The sequence below is a fragment of the Haemaphysalis longicornis genome, unplaced genomic scaffold (assembly GCF_048455015.1).
Source record: "Haemaphysalis longicornis isolate Haplotype H1 unplaced genomic scaffold, Haemaphysalis longicornis Haplotype H1 scaffold_11, whole genome shotgun sequence".
Lineage (NCBI taxonomy): Eukaryota > Metazoa > Arthropoda > Arachnida > Ixodida > Ixodidae > Haemaphysalis > Haemaphysalis longicornis.
Genome location: NW_027526214.1, coordinates 57,442,290 through 57,449,461, shown reverse-complemented (window position 1 = coordinate 57,449,461; position 7,172 = coordinate 57,442,290). Strand labels below are relative to the sequence as shown.

Genomic DNA, 7,172 nt, shown 5'->3' with positions numbered 1-7,172 from the left:
TTTTTCCAATAGTGCGGGCTGTGCCGAGATGTCCGGAAGACGGGTCGTCGTAGCACGCTTCCAAAATTTTGTCACGAAGGTCCGCGGAGATGACGAGAAGGTAATTCGCTCTTGTTCCGGGGCTGAAATTCTTCTTCACGAGGACGGAGTTTCTCAGGGTGAATGCTGGTAAGCTGCGTTTGAAGGTCCTAGGAACGGAAACGTTGCATCCCTCGAGGTACTCGATTATGACGCGTAAGTCGGGGTCGGCACGCTGCTGGGCGGCTAGGTCGCTCTCCGTCACGATCCCGAAGAACGCGCTGTCTTCATCAGAGTCTTGTGGTGGTGGGTCGACGGGGGCGCGGGACAGGCAGTCGGCGTCGGAGTGTTTCCTGCCGGATTTATAAACGACTGTAACGTCGAACTCCTGCAGGCGCCAGCTCCACCGCCCAAGACGGCCAGAGGGGTCCTTCAATTTGGCGAGCACACACAGCGTATGGTGGTCTGTTACAACCTTGAATAGCCTTCCATACACGTATGGGCAAAATTTTGAATTCGGCCATATAATAGCCAGGTACTCTTTCTCAGAGGCAGAATAGTTTTTCTCCTCCTTCGACAGACCACGGCTGGCATAGGCGATTACCCTTTCGCATAGGGGAATGGTTAGAATATTTTTTTACCATTAGTGATGTTACATTGTTTTTTTATTCTTTTACGTGAGAAAGAAAGAAAGAAGAACACACGCCCAGAGTGGGGACCGAATCCACGCCTTTCGAATAAATCTCGAATGCCTTACCAATTCGGCTATCTGGGCGACTGTGTTCTCCTTCACATGCTGGGGTATTTATATTTACTACATCTGTATCTTACGCATGAGGGAGGTAAGCAGCGCCCCTCCAACTACACGGGGAGAAGGGGCCCTTCTTTTCAACCCCCAAGGCATGACTCGAACGTCTACAGCCTGTCATGAGCGGGTAATTGATGGAAAACCTTTTAAGCTACCTTGGCATCAAGGCTGCCAGAACCGAGACCCTCGCTAAGCTATCGCAAGATATTATGGTTTGGAAATAAGGGGCTCGTTACGAAATACAGAAAGAAATGCCGGCTGTCTACACACCAAAGAAGGCATACAGAAAGGTTAGACTATTTTTTTTACCGTTAGTGCTGTTACATTGTTTTTTTAATTAATTTACGTGAGAAAGAAAGAAAAACACGCGCCCAGAGTGGGGACCGTACGCACGCCTTTCGATTAGGTCTCGAATGCCTTACCAATTCGGGCAACTGGGCGACTGTGTTGTTCACTATCTGTGGTATATGTATTTACTACATCTGTATCTGACGCTTGAGAATGGTAGCCAGCACCACTCAGACAACACGGGGAGAACTGTACCTTCATTTCTTCCCCCGGGGCGTGACTCGAACGTCTACAGCCTGTCATGAGCGGGTAACTGCGGAAATCTCTCTTATGCTACCTTGGCATCAAGGCTGCCAGAACCGACGCCCTCGCTAAACGGTCGCAAGATAATATGGTTTGGAAATCAGGGGCTCGTTACGTAATACAGAAATTCCGGCAGTCTACAACACCAAAGAAGGCATAGGAGAAGGGTTAGACAATTGTTTTTACTGTTAGTGATGTTACATTGTTTTTAATAATTTACGTGAGAAAGAAAGAAAAAAAACACGCGCCGAGAGTCGGGGCCGAACCCACGCCTTTCGATTATATCTCGAATGCCTTACCAATTCGGCTAACTGGGCGACTGTGTTCTCCTTCCCTTTCTGGGGTATATGTATTTACTACATCTGTATCTGACCCTTGAGAATTGTAGCCAACGCCACTCAGACTACACCAGAAGATGGGGACCTTCTTTTCAACCCACGAAGCGTGACTCGAACGTCTACAGCCAGTTATAAGCGGGTAACCTGCGGAAATCCCTCTTATGCTAGCTTGGCATCACGGCTGCCAGAACCGAGGCCCTCGCTAAGCTATTGCAAGATAATATTGTTTGGAAATGGGGGGCTCGTTAGAAAATACAGAAAGAAATGCTGGCAGTCTACAACACCAAAGAAGGTATAGGGGAATAGTTGGAATATTTTTTTACCGTTAGTGATGTTACATTGTTTTTTTTTAATTATTTTACGTGAGAAAGAAAGAAAGAAAAACACGCGCCCAGGGTGGGGACCAAACCTACGCCTTTCGATTAGTTCTCTAATTCTTTGCCAATTCGGCCATCTGGGCGACTGTGTTCTCCTTCACTTTCTGGGGTATTTATATTTACTACATCTGTATCTGACGCTTCAGGGTGGTAGCAAGCGCAACTCAGACTACACGGGGAGAAGGGGAACTTCTTTTAAACCCACGGGGAGTGACTCCAACGTCTACAGCCTGTCATGAGCGGGTAACTGGCGAAAAACACTCTTATGCTAACTTGGCATCACGGCTGCCAGAACCGATCCCCTGCCTAAGCTATCGCAGGATAATATGGTTTGGAAATGAAGGTCTCGTTAGGAAATACAGAAAGAAAAGCCGGCAGTCAACAACCCCAAAGACGGGATAGGGGAATGGTTGAAATATTTTTTTTAGCGTTAGTGATGTTACATTGTTTTTTTATTAAGTTATGTGAGAAAGAAAGAAAAAACACGCGCCCGGAGTGGGGACCGAATTTACAGCTTTCGATTATATCTCGAATTCCTTACCAATTCGGCTATCGGGGCGACTGTGTTCTCCTACACTTTCTGGAGTATTTATATATACTACATCTGTATCTAACGCTTGAGTGTGGTAGCCAGTGCCACTCAGACTACACAGGGTGAAGGGGACCTTCTTTTCAACCCCCGGGGCGTGACTCGAAGGTCCACAGCCTGTTATGAGCGGGTAATCGGTGGGAAACCCTCTTATACGACCTTCGCATCAAGGCTGCCAGAACCGATGCCCTCGCTAAGCTATCGCAAGATAATATGGTTTCGAAATGAGAGGCTCGTTAGAAAATACAGAAAGAAATGCGGCAGTCTACAACACCAAAGAAGGCATAGGGCAACGGTTAGACTATTTTTTTACCCTTAGTGATGTTACATTGTTTTTAATTATTTTACGTGAGAAAGAAAGAAAGAAAAACACGCGCCCAGGGTGGGGACAAAACCCACGCCTTTCGATTAGTTCTAGAATTCTTTGCCAATTCGGCTATCTGGGCGATTCTGATCTTCTTCTTTTTCTTGGGTATTTATATTTACTACATCTGTATCTAACGCTTGAGTGTGGTAGCCAGCGCCACTCAGACTACACAAGGAGAAGGGGACCTTCTTTTCAAGCTCCGGGGCGTGACTCGAACGTCTACAGCCTGTCATGAGTGGGTAACTGGCGGACAACCCTCTTATGATACCTAGGCATCAAGGCTGCCAGAACCGAGGCTCTCGCTAAGCTATCGCAAGATAATATGGTTTGGAAATGAGGGGCTTGTTAGGAAATACAGAAACCAATGCCGCCAGTCTACAACACCAAAGAAGGCATAAGGGAATGGTTAGAATATTTTTTACCGTTAGTGATGTACATTGTTTTTTTAATGATTTACGTGAGAAGGAAAAAAAAGAAAAACACGCGCCCAGAGTGTTGATCGCACACTCGCCTTTTGATTAGATGTAGAATGCCTTACCAAGTCGGCAATCTGGGCGACTGTGTTCTCCTTCACGTTCTGGGGTATTTATATTTACTACATCTGTATCTGATGCATGACGGTGGTAGCCAGCACCACTCAGACTACTAGGGGAGAAGGGGACCTTCTTTTCAACCCCCGGGGCGTGACTCGAAGGTTTACAGCCTGTCATGAGCGGGTAACTGGCGGAAAACACTCTTATGCTAACTTGGCATCACGGCTGACAGAACCGAGGCCTTCCCTAAGCTATCGCAAAATAATATGGTTTGGAAATGAGGGGCTCGTTAGGAAATACAGAAAGAAAAGCCGGCAGTCAACAACCCAAAAGACGGGATAGGGGAATGGTTAAAATATTTTGTTACCGTTAGTGATGTTACACTGTTTTTTAAATAATTTACGTGACAAAGAATGAAAGAAAAACACGCCCATAGAGTGGGGACCAAACCCAAGACTTTCGATTAGGTCTCCAATGCCTTACCAATTCGGCTATCTGGGCGTCTCTGCTCTCCTTCACTTTCTGGGATATATGTATTAACTACATCTGTATCTGGACCTTGAGGGTGGTAGCCAGCGCCACTCAGACTACACGGGGAGAAGGGGATCTTTTTTTCAACCCCCGGGGCGTGACTCCAACGTCTACAGTCTGTCATGAGCAGGTAACTGGCGGAAAACACTCATATGCTAGCTTGGCATCATGGCTGCCAGTACCGAGGCCCTCGCTAAGCTTTTGCAAGATAATATGGTATGGAAAATAGGTGTTCGTTACGAAATACAGAAAGAAATGCAGGCAGTCTACACACCAAAGAAGACATACGGAATGGTTAGACTATTTTTTTTACCGTTAGTGCTGTTACATTGTTTTTTTAATTATTTACGTGAGAAAAAAAGAAAGAAAAACACGCGCCCAGAGTGGGGACCGGACGCACGCCTTTCGATTAGGTCTCGAATGCCTTACCAATTCGTGCAACTGGGCGACTGTGTTCTTCGCTATCTGGGGTATATGTATTTACTACATCTGTATCTTACGCTTGAGAATGGTAGCCAGCACAACTCAGACAACACGGGGAGTAAGGTACCTTCATTTCATCCCCCAGGGCGTGACACGAACGTCTACAGCCTGTCATGAGCGGGTAACTGCGGAAATCCCTCTTATTCTACCTTGGAATCAAGGCTGCCAGAACCGAGGCCCTCGCTAAACTATCGCAAGATAATATGGTTTGGAAATCAGGGGCACGTTAGGAAATACAGAAACAAATGCCGGCAGTCTACAACACCAAAGAAGGCATAAGGGAATGGTTAGAATATTTTGTTACCGTTAGTGAAGTTACATTGTTTTTTTTAATTAGGTTACGTGAGAAAGAAAGAAAGAAGAACACGCGCCCAGAGTGGGGCCCAATCCATGCCTTTCGATTAGATCTCGAATACCCTTACAAATTCGGCAATCTGGGCGACTGTGTTCTTCACTTTCTGGGTTATTTACATTTATTACATCTGGATCTGACGCAAAAGGGTGGTAGCCAGCGCCACTCAGATTACACGAGGAGAAGGGGACCTTCTTTTTATCCCCCGGGGCGTGACTCCAACGTCTACAGCCTGTCATGAGCGGGTAACTGGCGGAAAACATTCTTATGCTAGTTTGGCATCACGGCTGCCAGATCCGAGGCCCTCCCTAAGCAATCGCAAGATAATATGGTTTGGAAATGAGGGGCTCATTAGGTAATACAGAAAGAAATTCCGGCAGTCTACAACACCAAAGAAGGCATAGGAGAAGGGTTAGACAATTGTTTTTACTGTTAGTGATGTTACATTGTTTTTTATAATTTACGTGAGCAAGAAAGAAGAAAAACACGGGCCCAAAGTCGGGGCCGAACCCACGCCTTTCGATTACATCTCGAATGCCTTACCAATTCCGCTAACTGCGCGACTGTGTTCTCCTTCCCTTCCTGGGGTATATGTATTTACTACATCTGTATCTGGTGCTTGAGAATGGTAGCCAACGCCACTCAGACTACACCGGAAGAAGGGGACTTTTTTTTCAAGCCACGGGGCGTGACTCGAACGTCTACAGCCTGTCATGAGCGGGTAACTGGCGGAAACCACTCTTATGCTAGCTTGGCATCACGGCTGCCAGAACCGAGGCCCTAGCTAAGCTATCGCAAGATAATATTGTTTGGAAATGAGAGGCTCGTTAGAAAATACAGAAAGAAATGCTGTAGTCTACAACACCAAAGAAGGCATAGGGCAACGGTAAGACTATTTTTTTACCCTTATTGATGTTACATTATTTTTTGCAATTTACATGTGAAAGAAAGAAAAACACGCGCCCAGAGTGGGGACCGAACCCACGCTATTCGATTAGGCCTCGAATGCCTTACCAATTCGGCTATCTGTGCGACAGTGCTCTCCTTCACTTTCTGGGGTATATGTATTGACTTCATCTGTATCGGACGCTTGAGGGTGGTAGCCAGCGCCACTCAGACTACACGGGGAGAAAGGTACCCTCATTTAATCCCTCGGGGCGTGACTCCAACGTCTACAGCCTGTCATGAGCGTGTAACTGGCAGAAAACACTCTTATGCTATCTTGGCATCACAGCTGCCATAACCGAGGCCCTCGCTAAGCTATTACAAGATAATGTTGTTTGGAAATGAGGGGCTCGTTAGGAAATATCGAAAGAAATGCCGGCAGTCTACAATGCCAAAGAAGGCATAGGGCAATGGTTAGACTATTTTTTTACCCTTATTGATGTTACATTGTTTTTTATTATTTTACGTGACAAAGAAAGAAAGAAAAACACGCGCCCAAAGTGGGGACCGAACCCACGCCTTTCGTTTAGATGTCGAATGGCTTACCAATTCGGCTATCTGGGCGAATGTGTTCTTCACTTTCTTGGGTATTTATATTTACTACATCTGTATCTGACGCTTGAGGGTGGTAGCCAGCGCCACTCAGACTGCACGGGGAGAAGGGGACCTTCTTTTCAACCCCCGGGGCGTGACTGGAAGGTCGACAGCCTGTCATGTGCGGTTAATTGGCGGAAAACCCTCTTATGCTACTTTCGCATCAAGGATGCCAGAACCGAGGCCCTCGCTAAGCTATCACAAGATAATATGGTTTGGAAATGAGGGGCTCGTTAGAAAATACAGAAAAAAATGCGGCAGTCTACAACATCAAATAAGGCATAGGAGAACGGTTTGACAATTGTTTTTACCGTTAGTGATGTTACAATATTTTTTACAATTTACGTGTGAAAGAAAGAAAGATAAACACGCGCCCAGAGTGGGGACCGAACCCACGCCTTTCGATTAGGCCTCGAATGCCTTACCAATTCGGCTATCTGTGCGACTGTGCTCTCCTTCACTTTCTGGGGTATATGTATTTACTACATCTGTATCGGACGCTTGAGGGTGGGAGCCAGCGCCACTCAGACTATACGGGGAGAAAGGTACCTTTATTTCATCCCTCGGGGCGTGACTCGAACGTGTACAGCCTGTCATGAGCAGGTAACCTGCGGAAATCCCTCTAAAATCAAGGCTGCCAGAACCG

At 46.4% G+C, this 7,172-nt stretch overlaps 1 non-coding gene across 1 annotated transcript; it reads right to left on the bottom strand.

The window, feature by feature from the left end:
* Positions 1-6,897: 6,897 nt before the first annotated feature.
* Positions 6,898-6,969, bottom strand: Trnar-ccu (transfer RNA arginine (anticodon CCU)). Its single transcript has one exon. It is a non-coding gene; the product is annotated as a tRNA-Arg (tRNA).
* Positions 6,970-7,172: the final 203 nt, after the last annotated feature.